The sequence below is a fragment of the Artemia franciscana genome, chromosome 20 (assembly GCF_032884065.1).
Source record: "Artemia franciscana chromosome 20, ASM3288406v1, whole genome shotgun sequence".
Classification (NCBI taxonomy): Eukaryota; Metazoa; Arthropoda; class Branchiopoda; order Anostraca; family Artemiidae; genus Artemia; species Artemia franciscana.
The window spans coordinates 36,893,532-36,911,367 of record NC_088882.1 but is presented as its reverse complement, the minus strand read 5'-3'; the positions used below and the strand labels follow the sequence as shown (position 1 = coordinate 36,911,367).

Genomic DNA, 17,836 nt, shown 5'->3' with positions numbered 1-17,836 from the left:
TTTTTTGCTTTGTTACTTAAGAAAGAGCCGGCAAAAACAGTACACAAATGTACTTAATTTAATTTGTAATCTTAGAATCATGAGACCGCCAGAGTAAAAAGTATCTCAGACGGAAAACACCCATAAGGATATTGTCCACGTGTAGAAAAAATAACCCTCCCGGACCTTACTAGTTTGATTGATTTTAACACATCCAAATCTAGTTGGCATCAAGATAAGATAACGTCAAAATGTTACTAGAGGTTCAAAAATAAACTACTTCTTCTTTTACTTAAGAAAAGAAAGAAATAATACGTGTTGTTCTTTAAGTGGCTTTCACACTTGCATGATTTTTATTCTAGGCGGTTATGTTAAGTTACGTTAAGTTTCCCTTTTACACTTATGCAACTTCTTTCAATTTAGGTCGATGCAAAAATCCATAAACCATCATAGTCGTGAAAAAACCATCATCGTAAGCAAACTAAATGTAATGGAGATATAGCCTAAACCTTTTATTATTTGTAAAGGCTTTCAAAGAAAAGCTTATAAAATTAATTCCCAAAATATATTAATTAGTCATCCTGGGATCCTATTTTGTTGCTGCTATACTGAATTTTCCTTTGCGTAGTATAAGTTTTTATCGGGCAAAATTCTAAGAAGACCTTAAGTCTATTAAGTGGTGGTTCTTGTCTCTCTTGCGCTCAGGGCAAAATCTTGATTAGCACCCCCTCCCTCTGCCTCCCCAAAATTTCCAGGCCAAATTCTTAGAAAAAATGTCATTTATAAATAAAAGTTGAATACAAAATATCATAAAAAATTACTTTAATTCCGTCTATTTACTTTTATTCTTAAGGAATGGTAACGAAGATTTGGGAAATTTTAGTAACAATTTTTTTTGCTTTGTTACTTAAGAAGGAGCCTACAAAAACGTTATACAAACATTCTTAATCTAATTTGTAATCTTAGAATCATGAGACCTGGAGATAAAAAAGTATTTCAGACGGAAAACACACCTCAAGGATATTATCCACGTGTAGAAAAGACTAACCCTCCGGGACCTTACTAGTTTGATTGATCTTGACACATCCAAATCTTGTTGGCATCAAGATTAGATAAAGCCAAAATGTTTCTGAAGGTTCGAAAATAAACTATTTCTTGTTGTACTTTAAAAAAAAAAAAATAAAGAAAAAATAAGTGATATTTTTAAGCAGCTTTCACACTTGTATGATTTTTTATTCTAGGTGGTCTAAGAAAAGCTTATGAAATTAATTCCCAAAATTTATTAATTAGTCGTCCTGGGATCCTATTTTGTTGCAGCTATACTGTCTTTTACTTAGCTTAGCATAATTGCTTTGTCGCGCAAAATTCAAAGAAGACCTTCACTCTACTAAGTGGTGATTCTTGTCTCTCTTGTGCTATGGACAAAATCTTGGTTAGCACCCCCTCCCTCTGCCGCCCCAAATTTTTTAGGCCAAATTTTAGCTGAATTCTCATTTATAAATAAAAGTTGAATAAAAAATATCAGAAAAATTACTTTAATTCGGTCTACTTACTTTTATTTTTAAGGAACAGTGATGAAGATCTGGAAAAAATGCCAACTGTACCCTTAACTTTATTTTCATAAAATAAAACTTCAAAAATGACAGTGTGATTATAATTGTTAGATTATCAATTTGAAATTTTGCGCCCCTAAAATTTCTGCATCCAGGGTAATTCCCCTCTGTCCCCTCCTAAAAGCACCTCTGAGTCTACTTGACAGTACCTGAGTTGCTGCCAAATTTTGTCCCTTGAGATTACATAACGTAATTTGAAGTCTTAAGCTATGCTACTATGAAATGTTCTAAAGTGTAATGTAAAACAACCGTTAGATGCTTTTATTTTTACAGCCTAAACCTGTTTGAAATCGAAAACAGATGAAAGCTACCCGGTAAACTAAAGTATGTTCTTTGATACCCGGGTTCGGCTTCTTGGAATCCGAAAATTGGGAGACATCTCGCTAGTTTTGGTACCCAAGATATATGAAAGTATGAAAAATCAAGAATTCTGAGTGCCAGCTTCAGTGCCTAGAAACATCAATTAAGTGGTATTGACAACATGTCTTACTGGTAAAGAACATAGGGTACATGAGGGATCATTACTTGTCAATCTGGGGGCTCAGAAAAAAAAGAATGTATAAAGAAATCGCCATATATACAGGGTTTCAATGAGATTATTACTTGCTAGCATTGTCAAGCTAGCATGCCATAAGTTAGTAAAGGATTATTATTTGTATAATAATCCAGCAATCCTAGCAAATCCTCGACAGATACCCACCGGAACAAAGTTTAACCTTACACACAAATTGAAGCATTTAGGGCAAACATTTTATAAAAACACCAAACAAACACCAAACAATATAACATACATAACATACAAACATCGTATCCTACTTTAAACCGCAGCAATACTATTCTTGCACATACCCCTAATAGCTCTAGCGTACCTGGTAAGGTATTAGTGTGTGTGGTAAATCAGACAATTTTCATAATGTAGAGGGGCGAATCTCTAGCATCTTTAATGGGGGGCAAGATGGGTTTATATCTGGATAGTCAAGGGCATTGGCTGTATACTATTTTTATCTAGATTATCGTGAGGGGGGAGCAATTGCCCCCCTTGTCCCCCAATGGACGCCCCTGATAATGTCTGACCGAGCAAAATGTAACGCAGTAATATCTGTTTGTTTTCTAGCCATCGTAAAAAAGAATGTGGTGATACAATGCCAATGAGCAAGCTTTTTATTTTTTTTAACCCCAGGTTTTTTGGTCTGTAGTACAAATAGTAACTTTTTGCTTTAAACATTTGATGGAAAAAAAAACCAAAGGAATTATTTTCAAAACTCCAAGCGTCATCCTAGGTGAAAGAGTGACAAAATAGCGCTAAAAATGTCCTTTTGAGAGCCGTATAACTTCTTGCACAAAAGTCAGTGACTTTCTACTATATCGCAGCAAAAACGTGTCAGCCTACGACCATTAAAAAAAAAAATAAACAAAAAAATAAAAACAGTGAAGATTCACAGAAAACCTGTGACGGTGGCAAAACTTTTACTCAATCGTATCATCGAGAGCTGTTGTTCTACACAAGTAATATAAGGCCTCTTACAGTGGTCAAATATGGTACTGAAGCAGGGGCGGTTAAAAAAGTGGATGAAGGTTGGCTAGATGTTTTCCAGAGAAATTGCTACGGATTGTTTGGCTCACTAACCGTATTTCAAACCGAAAGCTGTACGGAAAACATGGTTCAATCCTGCTTTTTAGGGCTATAATGACAGAAAGGATGAGATGACAAGGGCCCTTTCTGCGGTTGAAGGATGACAGATTGCTGAAGATTGTCGTTTTCTGCTAAATGGAAAGTGGTTCCCCCGTGGCTACGATGGGAGAATGTCATAAAGAACGATTTAAAGGATATAAGAACTTCCTGTGAGGTTGTAAAGAGGGAGATTTCGAATAGATTGGGATGGAGGAGGAGCGTGCTTAGCCGTGTAGGCCTCAGGTGGCTTGGTACTGCAGTGAGTTGTTGACAGTAGTAGTAATCTCAGGCCTCCTACCTTTGATTTAATAACAAGAGGAAATAATCGATAAATATCCATATAGAATAAGCGATAGAAGGTCTTAAAACATCACAGAAAACTAAAACAAAACTTGGTATTTCTTTTGTAAGATAGGGTTCTTCTGCTTCTTGAGGCCTTTGATGCTTTCTTGAGCTTCTTTGATGCCCAATGGAAAATAAGAAGAATCACTTACGATAACTTACGGTTGCAAATCTATTATGTCATATAATATCAGGTAAAAGAGGCAAAAATTTTAATTTACTTATTCGCACTTTCTTGTCATTTACTTTCTTGTCGTTTTCTTGTCACTTGTATTAAAATGAGACACAGTATATTGTTGAAAAGACAATCTGTATTCGTCGGTAACCACGGGCTTTCAAGGCTGTTCTAGTGCCTTGTATTATACCCTGTTCCTGCCGATTCAGGGAGTATGCCTTGATGCTTGCTCGTCTCCAAAAGCTTCTGTTCAAAGGCCATTATAGGCTAGTGTCGCCTGGCATGAAGTCTTTCTAGGCCTTGGATTTTAAAGCTATCATCATAATTCGTGAGTTCTGGACATCACATGGGTAGCTCTTTCCTGCACGTTTTCAAGGTCATTTCTTCGCCCTTTACTTAGCTCTGGGTGCCACATAAGACAAGGTTACTCTGAAATACTCAGAATGAACAGTTTTTAAAAATGGAACAGTGAAAAACAACTAAAACCGAATTGCCAAATTGTAACTAGATTACGCAACATTATATTTGCTTTCTTAGTACTATTATTTACACGATCCATCCATGACATTTTGAGTCAAAAGTCACACGTAAAATTGTCATATTATTTACAACTGGCACATTTATGTTACTTTGTCTAGGAAATTTTTTTCAAAAACGAGACTGTCAAATGTGCTGACTTTTTCCTATTAATTGAAAGCCATTTTTCTTCGCAGTCGGCTTCCAAACGACAAATTATGCCATCCGTACTAATCGTGGATCCTAGCTTCTGAAGCATCACCAATGATAAATCATCTGCAAACTTGGCTCTGTTTTCATGCCAATTCGCAATTTTGTTACACACTATGACAAATAAAATAGGTCTGGTTTTGGTACCTTGGGGTATTCCACAGAAAAACTTATTAAAATCCAACTGTATCCCATCAACACTAACACACCATTGTGTTGGTTTAAAAACCTATAATCTGTCCCAACTAAAAAAATCTATAATCTGTCATTGAATCATGAATATCTGAACGGCCTGATTTGTCGAAAGCCTTTTCTATATCTGCTTGCAATATTTCTACAAATACATCTTTATTTTCTAGATGCTCCAGGGGCTTCCACAATTTTGATGAGATAGTGTACTCTGCTAGATTCTTTGATAAATCCATACTGAAAGGGATTTATTCTATCACAGAAATCTTCTAGTAATCAATTCTTTAGAAAACGCCAAAACCTAAGATACAAAAGAGGATAAAGATATAGGTCGTAGGTCACTTACCCCCTTTGGATTCGAAAGTTTAGGTATTGGCGTTACGACTGTTTTTCTTAAATCATCCGGAAAGGTACCACTAAACAGACACTGGTTTAAAATTGCAGTCAGAGGCTAAGCTACAAAGGCTGCGTTTTCTTTACAGAGGGTTGCTGGAGTGTCTCCAGGGTAAGTTGCCTTATTGTGGCAAATCTACCAAGAACCTTTTGCAACTTCGTGAGGGAAAATCACAGGTATTTCAGATGGAACAGGCGAGGGGGAACACTGGAAATCAGCGGATTGCTTCTGCAAATTCTACGGAATCACTTATTAATGCCGTTTGCGTCGATCTTATTCCTAGCTTCGTCGTATATGCTTATACTTTGCCTTATAGAGGAGCAAGTGAGAAGCCGTATTCTTTTATAGTAACAGACTGGGTTTGTGGTCATGAGCTCGTTCATTTTCAAACCTTAGGACTGTTCAGCCAACGTACATTCATAGACCACTTGATTTCTCAGCTTGGAAACTTCACCCATAATTCCTTTTTTTATGGAGCCTGTTGTGTTTGCGTATCAGCCTCTTCAGGCGTGAGTGAACCCAGGGCTTGTCAGCTGAGTTTACTGCGACTGTCTTTTTAGAAAAATAATCGTAAGCTGTCCATATTTCAGTGGAAAGAATTTTATACATGTTGTTGACATCCCAGTTCTCGTACATACTTTTCCAGTTCTTAAAAAAGGCCATTTATTGGATAGCTCATTTTCAGACTCAGTCGGAGGCCGGCTTAAAAAAGTTTGCTTGGTCCCTATTCTCTTTTCCTCACTGGGACACCAGTGCACAAAGAAGTGTGTACTTTAACCAAGACTCGACAGTTTTACTGGATCACTACAGGAATTGGTAATACCAATGAAGACGAGATCAGTGACATATTTTTTAGTTGTCTTCTTATGAAAAACTTGCTTTAAGCTTAGCGATCGTGCAATACAGCTGGGTAGTAGATCGTTGAAGTCGCCCATAAGAATCACGGAACTGTTGGGTTTCTTATTTTAATCTCACCTAAACATGCTTGTAGATGGGCTATGAACTCCCGCCTGTAACTCGATCGCGGCGGAAAATATAATCCAACTACGATCGAGTAAACCTTTCATGGAAGAACTTTTGGTCTCAGTATTGCCCACAACAGCTCGTAGTCAGTAGTCGGATAACCTTTGTATATCTGATACTATACATCGTTGAAAATGTACATGTTTGCTCCTCCTCCATGTGCGACGACAGCACCTTCCTTGTTTCTCCCATTGTTCACGAAAAAATTATAGTTACTTATCTGGGTGTTATATTCATTGGCAGACCACGTCTCTGTTATGCAGGACATATTAATTCTAGTGTCATTTATTTTTGTCGAAAGTTTCGTCACGTTATTGCTTAAAGTCTGGGCATTACCACAACTACAACTACTACTACTACTGCTACTACTGCTACTACTACTACTACTACTACTACTACTACTACTACTACTACTAACAACTCACCCCAGGGAAAGGCCACCTAAGACCAACACATATACGTACGCTCCTCCTCTATCCCAATCTATCCAAAGCCTCCTTCCTTATACTCTCCCTGGAAATACCCATTTCCTTTAAATCTTTCTTTATGGCATACTCCCAGCCCAGACGAGAACGACCTGCTTTCTTTTTAGCCCTAAATGATTGGCCATCAAGGACAATCTTCGGTAATCTGTCATCCTTCATCCAGAGAGCCTGACATAGCCATCTCACCATTTCTTTCATCATAGCCCTAGAAAGCGGGATTGAACCATATTTTCCGTAAAGCCTACTGCTTGAAATACGGTCAGTCAGTCTGGTACCCAGAACAATCCGTAGGCAATTTCTTTGAAAAACATTTAGTAAATCTTTTTCCACTTTTCGGAGTGCCCATGCTTCAGAGCCATGTTTAACCACTGTCATCACTGTACCTTCAAATATTCAAATCTTGGTTTGGAGACATCTTCCTAATCTTCCAAACTTTTTTTTACTGTGAAAGAACACCTTGAGGCATGGCTATTTTACTTTTAACATCTTCAGTGCTCTCACTGTCTATACTGATAAAACTACTAATGTAACTGAAGCTGCCCACTGGATCAATCTTTTCGTTACCCAACATCACCTTTCATCTTCACTTATTCCTAGCCTTAGTGACTTATTCTTCTTAACATTAATGTTCAAACCTACACTAGAATCCTGAAATCGCAAAGCTTCTAAAATTTCGTTTCTTTATCTTAAACGTTTATTCTTAACGTTAAACGGTATCTATTTCTTAAACATTCTAACGTTTTTCTTAAACGTTCCTTTTTCTTGAACTTTCATCTTTAACGTTCATAGGATACTAAAATCATCAGAATAAACTAAGTCCATGAGGATTTTTCTTCCCCATTTGATTCCGTGGTCTCCCACTGCATTTCCTCTGCTCCTAAATGATCCATGTAAAGATCCGTATCCTACCTTAACCGCGGCAGTATTATTCTCATACATAGCACTAATCCCTTTAATGTATTTGTCGGGTATACCATATAAGACCTATGCTAAAGCTCTTCTATCAACAGAATTAAACGCTTGCTCATAATCTGTAAAACTGAGAACCAACGGTGTTTGACAACTAAGGCACTTCTCAATTATTAACCTAAGAGTGAAAACATGGTCGACACATCCTCTACCTTTTCTAAAACCGCATTGTTCTTCCCTTAAAACATTGTCTACAGCATGTCTCAGTCTAAAATGTATCATATTACTAAGTAATTTGTCACCTCCGGAGACTAGACTAATGCCATGATAATTACGACACTCATTCTTATCGCCTTTCTTATACAGTGGTTTAATTAAGGTTTTCCTAAAATCGCTATATACTTCCGCTTTTTCGAAAATCATACTCATAATATTCAGTAACATATTCCTAACCTCAGAGCCACCATATTTAAGACACTAATTTACCACACTATCACCACCTGGCACCTTAATGTTTTTTAATTCTTTTAGTGCTGCCGGTAATTCTTCCTCACAAAACAAATCTTCCTTCAAATCAAAGTTATCAAAAACTTTTTCATTTTCCTCCATATCTTTTCCTGCAACTGTATCTCGGTTTAGCATATTGTCAAAATGTTCCGCCCATCTCTCTTTAACTCTTTCCTTATCAATAATTTTGGCCCCGCTCCTATATTTAACTGAGACAAGTTCAAATTAACCAATCCTTCTCAGTTTGTTATCAGTTTGTACAATATTTTACTATTCTGCTGTCTAGCTGCATCTTCCAGATCCCAAGTAAATCTATCCATGGCCTCCACGTCACACCTCCTTAGTTCATATTCCATTGCTTTCTCTAATTTCTTTGCATTCCTTTTGTTTTCGTATGATCTATCGCTCATATAATTCTTTTACAAACCCCTTCGCCTCTCTACTAAATATAAAACTTTTTCACTAATATTCCTAGCTGTAGTCTTAACTTACTTCCCAAGACCCATCAGCAGCTCCACAAATCCGTTTTCAAAAATTATTCCAACCGTCTCTCATATTGTCAAATTTTAAGCTCACAACTTTAGAATTCAGCTGTTCCTGGAAAGTTTATCTCAAATTCTCATCCCAAAGTCTACAAACGTCATTACTTCCTAGGAGGTAGTTACCCTCCTGAAATTTCAGCTTTAGATTAACCATAGACACTACTAGATGGTGAGTCTTAGCTTTTAATACCAATAATAGCACTCCTATATGCCCTAGTACCTTGTATTGACCCTGACATTCTTCGATTTACTATAACAAAATTAATATGGTTTATTGTCTTACCATCACATGAATGCCATGTCAATCTGGCACGTACGCAGGGGGGGGGGCTTCGGGCCTGCCCCCCCCAAATTTTGTGAAATGTTTAATGTTCACATGGTTTCTTGGGATTTCTGGCAAAAGTAGGACATTTATTAAGAATCTAGATACATTTGTGAAGCCTTTTTTGGGGATTTTACAGCATGCAATTATCCGGTCAAGTCACTGCCCAATTATTAACCCATTTTCTGTCTAACTTTTTACCCTCCTTGAAGTAATTAGCGGCTGTACTGTTATTTTTTTTTTTTTTTTTTTTTTTTTTTTGTAAAGAGAGTGCTTTCCACAGCAAAATAGAATTATCCTTGATATTAGGGTGTTCATCCCCCCTTTTCAGGATAAAGTACAGCTTTTAATGAATCAATTTTGGAAACTATCATTTTTCATTAAAATCGACGTTTTCGGAATAGAAGAACTACCCCCCCCCCCACAGCACCCATATTGCCCTATTAACCCTAAAATTTCCCTTTCATTGGGATATAATAGATTAATCACTGGTTCTAAATCGCTATGAACATAACCTGAGCCTAAAACGTACTTTTGAGGCTTCAATCTTCTCCCCCCCCCCCATCTGCTACAATACTAGAGATTAAAGTTAATCTGTATTTTCCGATGTACGTGCATTTTGCATTTATTTAGCTACTAAATAAAAAGGTGCTACTTTATATCTGCTGTTTCGAAGTTTTTGCCCCCCCCCCCGAAAAAAATTCCTGCGTACGTGCCTGATGTCAAGTTTTGGGCTATTTTATGACCAAACCCCGTATTGACTTTAACTAGATTGTTATACCTACAAAATTGCAAATGTCTGTAGCCATTGCAGTTTTTTTTTCTACACCAAATTTACCTAGGCTACCATCTATCCTTATTTCTACCGACATATGCGTTAAAAATCTCCTAGTAAAAATACCATATTTATAACTGGGACCCTGTCTATTTGCCCCTGTAACTGTAAGAAAATTCATCTGAGTCACTAGTATCTCCGTCAGTCGGTTCAACAGGGGCATATACAATTATAACTGACACCCTGAACTTTTTGATCATAAAATGAGCCATTAATGTTCTATGTTTAATACCTTCCCAGTCTAAACAGGACTTAGCAGCTTCCTTATTCATAAACAGCCCTACTCCTTGTCTATGTACCCCATTCTTCCTGCCTGAGTAAAAAACTTGTGTAACACCTAAGTTCATGGGCATCCTGAACTTATATCCCACTTATATATATCTCACTTGTATCCCACCAGCGGGATATATCCCACTTATAGACTCATATCCCACCCCTGGGATATTAGAACTGGCGAAATGAACAATGCTTGCCTATCTTCGGGTGATCAAACTTGCAGTCCTTACTCTTGCACTTATTAGCGTCATAGTACAAGCTTTACCTTCGTTACATATTCCCTGACCGAAATATTCGCAAATCTTCTTCATAGTTACTATGTAATATAATTTCTATTTAACGCATAATTTGTAAAAAAAAAAAAAAATTCTTTAGTTGTTTCAAGTAGAAGTAAATCAATTTGGGTTAATCCACTTTGCACTGGCATATTTTTGGGAAGTTTTCAAATGGATCGGATAGTGAGTGTTTTATACCAGAGCAAAACAAGTGTCACATGTATGAAGATTTGCCATAAATATAAAAAAATATAAAATAGAAATAAAAAAATATCCTGAAAATTTATATTTCGAATAAATTTCCAAGCTTTGCACAAATAACAGCGAAACAAAATGCCTTTTCTTGCTCGGATTTCTTTTCAAAATGTTTTTGTCGAAAATTTTCAAATTTTATCTCTTTAAATGAAACAACTAAGATTTCCAATTAGAAATAAATACTCTATTAGAAGTAAAAATACAAAGATATCATATCCAGCTAAATTTGTGTTTTTGGAGATTAATTTCATTGAGGGCCAGCTAACATGGCAACACCCACTGACATTCTTCCCTATGAAAAATTCTCAATTAGGAGTCACCTGTCCCTTTAACTTTCTTACAAAATTTCTTTACAAAGTTTGTTTAGGTTTAAAAATAGAAGAAGGTATTTTTTAAAAAGAATGCTGGTTCCCTATTAGTTCAAAGAATATAACCAAGAACAAAGGAAAAAATAAAATAAAATTCTACTAGGGAATGGAGTATCGAGGGACAGATGACTCCTAATTGAGAGTTTTTCACTAGGGTAAAATGAAAAATCATAGTTTGAAATACTGAAATAGAAGCTTGCTCAGCAATGTGTACCTTAGAAAATTAGGAATAGTTGGAAATTAAGTTTTTAATGAAAACAGCACCAATTTCAGGTGACATCAATGCAGTTTTTGGTAATAGTTGGTGCCAAATTTAAAATAAAAACTTAGGTAAAAACTCAGCAAAAATAAGTCAAAACACCTGACACCAAACAGCTTAAGTTTAGGTTTAGTTTTTCTTTATACTCTCCAACAATAATCAAAAATAAATTTTAATGTATAAATATAACTGCACTCGAAAGCCCACCCCATCAACAATCCCTGCTATCAGTTCTGCAATCAAGAGGGCGGTCAAAGTCCTGCAGAACTTGGCGTCAAAGAGGCCCGTTGCAAAGTTTTGTCAATGAGCCAATCTAATTAAATAGTTTTTACTAGTTTAAAGAATGAACAGAACAGGTTCAAAACTTTTCTTTTACTTTTCACTCAATACAAAATTTGTTGCACCTCGTAATTGAGGCGCACCTCAATGCTAGACTATCAAGTATAGCTAGACTATCGAGGTAGCGTTGCACCTCGCAAGCCAAGCAAGCAGCAAATCTTTGACAAATTCAGGTTAGGTTCAAATCTTCAAGTGTTTACTTTGTGGTTGCTATTGTTGTAAATTCATCGTAATATTTAAGCCCCATGGTGGATGCATATGAGCCCCTCTTTGGGCTTAAGGGCTACAAGAGTTCAAACTAGGGTGTTTAATTTTTTTGGATTTTTACCACCACTCTCTTGAAATGGCAGGCTCTTTCAAAATTCTGTTTAACTGCTTGATCTGAAACAAAACTCCTTGAGAAATCCTATTTAGTGTATTACTAAACGTAATTTGGAGGTTTTAGTGGGTTCGGGGTGCTACAATAGATCTGAAAATTAATGTTGAAAAGAATAAGACACATCGCCTAGGATTAAGTCAAGCTGAGAAGGTGACATTAGGTAGTGAAAAGGTGGATCAGGTAAAATTATTCACTTACCTTGGTAGTATTATTAGTAAAGAAGGTAGGGGCCTGGAAGATGTTAAAAACAAAATAGTCAAGGCTCTGTGTGTCTTTTCACATTTGAAAAAAGTGGAAGACTAGGAAGATAAGTCTACAAAGGAACTTTAGAATATTAGAAGCTACAGTGATGCCATTGGTCAAATATCATTCTGTAGCATGGTTGCTCCGAAAAACGGCGAAAAATTTGCTAGATGTTCTTCAGAGGAATTGCCTGATTGTTTTGGGTGCCCGACTGACCGACCGTATTTCAAACAGTAGGCTCAGCCAAAACTGTGGTTCAACCCCGCTTTCCAGGGCTGTGATAAGAGAAAGATTGAGATGGCTAGGGCGCGTTCTGAGAATTATGGATGAAAATTGCCAAAGATTGCCAAGATTGCTCTTTTTTATAGTTGAAAGTGATTGGAGGGCAACTAAACCCCCTACTGTTCCCAACATTTCCCCAAACATATCAAACCAAAGTTTTGGGATAGCCATTCTGTTCCACTTAGTTGAAAGGTTTAAATATTATGTTTTTGAAGATGATAGCCCCCCACAGCCCTCAGGGCAAGAGTTGGACATTATGTCCTGGGGGCATACAAAGTTTTTACAGAAGGATCTGTCGTACAAACTCCAAAATTGAGAGGACTTGTGCCCTTTTTAATAGTCGAAATTGATTGGAGGGCAAATGTCCTCCCCCCACGCCCATCATTTTCCCGAATTCCCAAACACTTGTGAACGAAATTTGGAGGAAGCCATTTTGTTCAGCGTTGTTGGAAGGTCCACAATGTATATCGTTGAGGATGACAACCCCCCACAGCCCCTAAGGGGGCTGTGGAGGTTGTTTACGCTTTTTATAGAAAGCGTTGTCATATAAACTTCCGAGGGGGCTCATTGGGCTGGTAAACAGAAGATCTAGTACCCTTTATAAGAGTCAAAGTGATCGAAAGGGAGCTACCCCCCTCCCCCACACACACATACGTCGCATTATCCCAAATTGCAGACAATATAAATTTTGAGATTGCTGTTTTTGTTGAAAATAGTAAGAATATCATATAACAAGGCTTTTGGGGTTTAAACAAACCCCCAGAGCCTGGGAGTAAGGGTTGTAAGTCATGCCTGGGGCCATTTATGGGTTTTATGAAAGGGATCCTTGTGTAAGCATTAGAGAAGACTCACTTTGTGGAAAACTGGAAGTTCTAGTTCCCTTTTAAGAGTCAAAAGATATGGAGGGCAGCTAGCCCCTCCAATTAGACTATCCCTCTTTACATCAAACAGATCCGATTGAAATTGTGAGATAGTGATTTTGGTCAAAATAGTCCAAGGAACATATAACAATGCCTCTAGGGTTGCGCAACCCCCAATGCCCTGGAAGTAGGATTGTAAGTCATGCCCTAAGGGCATATAATGTTTTTATGGAATGGATGGTCATATAAACTTCAGATGTGGCTCATTTAGTTTGACATTGGAAGTTATAGTGTCCTCTTTAATAGTTAACAAGGATTTGGAAGTAACCAGCCCCTTATAACACTCAATCTTTCTCCAAGGACATCCAATCAAAATTTGGAGATACCAATTTTGTGCATTGTAGTTAAGGGGTCTGGAATGACTTTGAGGAAGACATCCCTACCCCCACAGTTCTCAGGGTAAATGTTTTAAGTTATGTCCTGAGTGAATTTAAGGTTTTTATAAAATAGGATGGTCGTATATACCTCGGAGGGTACTCCTTGGATTGTAAATAAGAAATTCCAGTGCCCTTTTTAAGAGTCAAAGTGATCAGAGGGCAGCTACCCCTCCCCAAACGTGTCGTGTGGTTTTATTCAAAATAGTCCAAAGATTATATAACAAGGCTTTTGGGGTCTATACAAACCAAACAAAGCCTTGGGGTGAGTATTGTAAGTTGCGCCGCGGAACATTTAAGGTTCTTATGGAAGCGATGGTTATTTAACTTTCGAAGAGGTTAATTTGGTTGAAAGTTGGAAGTTCTAGTTCCCTTTTAAGAGTAAAAAATGATGGAGGGCATTTGGCCCGCCCCCTACAGCCCCCCCCCCCTTTCACCAAACGCATCTGATTAGAGTTATGAGATAGCAATTTGTCGCAATAGTCCAAAGAATATATAAAAGTGCCTCTAGAGTTAAAATAACCCCCTAGTGCCCCAGGGATCAGGTTGTAAGCTATGCCATGAGGGCAAAGAAGGCTTTTATGGAATGGACGGTCGTATAAGCTTCAGATGGGGCTAATTTGAATTAAAATTGGAAGTTCTTTTGTAAGAACTTCCTGTTCTTTGTTGTCCTGTTCTTCATTCTGTTCTTTGTAAGAGTCATAGTGATTTGAGATCAATTAGCCCCAATCCCTCCGCACTCATCATTTCCTTTGACATCTTTTGTTTATTGTTTTTTATTGTTTTGTTTTTTATTTTAAAAATAATATAATAATAATCAATATAATAATATAATAATAATATCAATATAATAATAATAATAATATCATAATAATAATAATAATAATAATAATAATAATAATAATAATAATAATAATATAATAATAATAATATATAATAATAATAATAATAATAATATAATAATATAATAATAATATAATAATAAGTAAAAAATAATATAATAATATAATAATAATATAATAATAATAATATAATAATAATAAAACATAATATAATAATAAAAATAATATAAAAAATATATAAAAATAATCTTTTGTTTTTTATTGTTTTAAAAAGTAGAGTTACGAGAAAGAATCAAACTTTAGCACAAGGAGCGGGGTGTCGAGGAGGAAAAGCCCCTTTCATATTCGGAGTAATTTCTGTTCGTTTTAAGTTTTAATGTCGCTCCTTACTTTCATTTAAAAAAACTTGTTTTTTTTATTTAATTTCTGAAAGTTTTTGAATTAATACATGTCTGATTTTGGCTCTCCGTACATAAATTATTAAAATGAAATTTGCATATTAATTATTTTTTTGGCTAAATGGCTTTCTCTTAGTTTTGATCAGACGATTTTGAGAAATAAGGGGTGGGGAAGGAGGTCTAGTTGCCCTCCAATTTTTCGGCTACTTAAAAAGGCAACTAGATCTTTTATTTTTAACGAACGTTTTTATTAGTAAAAAAAAAAAATACGTAACTTAAGAATTAACTTACGTAACAAACTTTTATATTCTTATATTTTTGATTATATATATGAGGGGGTTGGTCCCCTCGTTAATACCTCGCTCTTCACACTAAATCTTGTTTTATCCCAATTCTTTAAGAATGACCCCTGAATCAGAAAGGCCGTAGAATAAATAGTTGAAATTATTTAAAAAAAATTTAGCATAAAGAGTGAAGTGTTTATCTCCTCCTAAATATCTCGCTTTTTATGCTAAAGTATTTTTAGAGCCCCTCCTATGCGTAATAATCTCTGTTCCTTTTTAAGTTTTAATGCTTCTCCTTACTTTCAATTGAAAAAACTTTTTCATGTTTATATTTTCATTGTTTTTTTTATAGTAATGCTAGAAAGTCCTGCGCCCTTTTCATTGAATTTCTCTTCCCCCATGAAATATTCCTCCAAGGAAAGATCCTCCCATATACCCCCCTCCCCTGAACCCCACACCCAAACCAAAAAAATCCCCCTGATAACGTCGGTACACTTCCCAGTAACCATTACTGTATGTAAACATTGGTCAAAGTTTGTAACTTGCAGCCCCTCCCCCAGGGACTGTGGGGGGTAAGTCATCCCCAAAGACATAGTTATTATGGTTTTCGACTATGCGGAACAAAATGGCTATCTCAAAATTTTGATCCGTTGACTTTGGGAAAAAAATGAGCGTGGGAGGGGGCCTAGGTGCCCTCCAATTTTTTTGGTCACTTAAAAAGGGCACTAGAACTACTCTAGGGCACTAGGCACTGCTAGTTTTGCTAGGGCACTAGCAACACTCTAGGACATCTTGGTCGATACGATGACCCCTGGAAAAAAAAAACAAAAAAAAAAACAAAAGAACAGATAAACACGCACCCGTGATTTGTCTTCTGGCAAAAAATACGAAATTCCACATTTTGTAGATTGGACCTTGAAATTTTTGCTTTAGGGTTCTCTGATACGCTGAATGCGATGGTGTAATTTTCGTTAAGATCCTATGACTTTTAGGGGGTGTTATTCCCTATTTTCCAAAATAAGGCAAATTTTCTCAGGCTCGTAACTTTTGATGACAAAGACTAAATTTGATGAAACTTATATATTTGAAATCAGCATAAAAATCCGATTCTTTTGTTATATCTTTTAGCATCGAAATTCCGTTTTTTAGAGTTTCGTTTACTATTGAGCCGGGTCGCTCCTTACTACAGTTCGTTACCACGAACTGTTTGATCATATTATATCAGGTAATGTGGTCAATTTTATAATGGATTTTAAATTTTATTTGATTCTAATTTAACAAGGTACAATATATGCGCATTTTTTACTAAAATATATCTGTAAGAAATAGGTCATTTCCAGTAGCTTGAGCCCTAAAATTTATTCCCCTTCTAAAGCAACGTTTCTTAGTGTCACACTGAATAAAGATCTGAAGAAGATAGCCAAGAGGACGGAAAACATTCAACCCATGTCTTTGTGCCAGGGCTTTTTTTTAGAAAGCAATTTTCTAGAAAGGTCTGTGGTTTGTTATTTTGTCAATTTACTCTTCGTCTTTGAAAGTTAATCCAACATTTACCGGCAGTCGAAAGACACATCTTTATTAATGCAGAGGGAAGTCTGTTGCGTCAAAAGCTGCGCATTCTTCTTTTCAATTCTCCACTTTCTACAAGGAGATGGAAAGCAGTTTCTCAATAGTTTCATTATGAGCTGTTACTTGGATGTTTAGTATGCTTATGAAATGTTTTTTGAAAGGATTTTTAAAGCGAAAATTGATAGGTAAATGAAATCATTTTTTTATAAACACTTTTTAATTAGTTGATATAGCATAAAAATTCGACATAATGGTGTTTGTCAGGATTTGTTTCTCTGAAGGTACTATTTCTTAAAAGCCGTATTTTGCGAAAGCACATACGAGATGATAACGAAAGCACAATAATGATAAAACTTATTATGATAATAACATGAAAAGGACAAGTAGGATATTGGACATATCTTATGACATTTCTTTTTTATGGCATTCTCTTTCATTGACATTCTTATTACATTTCTATGAAATTTCTTATGACATTTCATGTGACGTTGAACATTCTCTGAGCCGCAAATCAAACAGTTCGTGGTAACGAACGACCCGACAGTAAGGAGCGACCCGGCTCAATAGTAACCAAAACTCTAAAAATGGAATTTTGATACCAATAGCTACATCAAAAGAATTAGATTTTAATGCTGATTTTAAATATATAAGTTTCATCGAGTTTAGTTTTACACATCAAAAGTTACAAGCCTGAGAATATTTGCCTTATTTTAGAAAATAGGAGGAAACACCCTCTAAAATTCATAGGATCGAAAATCACACCATCAGATTCAGCGTATCAGAGAACCCTATGGTAGAAGTTTCAAGCTCCTATCTACAAAAATGTGGAATTTTGTATTTATTGCCACGGATCACGGATGCGTGTTTATTTGTTTGTTTTTTTTCCCAGGGGTGATCGTATCGACCCAGTGGTCCTACAATGTTGAGAGAGGGCTCATTCTAACGGAAATAAAAATTTGTAGTGCCCTTTTTGAGTGACCAAAGAAATTGGAGGGCACCTAGGCCCCCTCCCACGCTAATGATTTTCTCAAAGTCAACGGATCAAAATTCTGAGATAGCT

At 36.2% G+C, this 17,836-nt stretch overlaps 1 protein-coding gene across 2 annotated transcripts in view; it reads left to right on the top strand.

Annotated features, from left to right (window-relative positions):
• LOC136040202 (uncharacterized) overlaps window positions 1–17,836 on the top strand; it is a 249,792-nt gene that overhangs the window by 455 nt on the left and 231,501 nt on the right. The window contains exon 1 of one of the 2 annotated variants that reach the window (XM_065724356.1): window positions 16,781–16,961. The exons of the other annotated variant lie outside the window; for it this stretch is intronic. The gene's annotated coding sequence lies outside the window, so the exon portion shown is untranslated. Of the gene's footprint in view, window positions 1–16,780; window positions 16,962–17,836 lie in introns of those variants that run through there. 2 annotated transcript variants of the gene reach the window in all.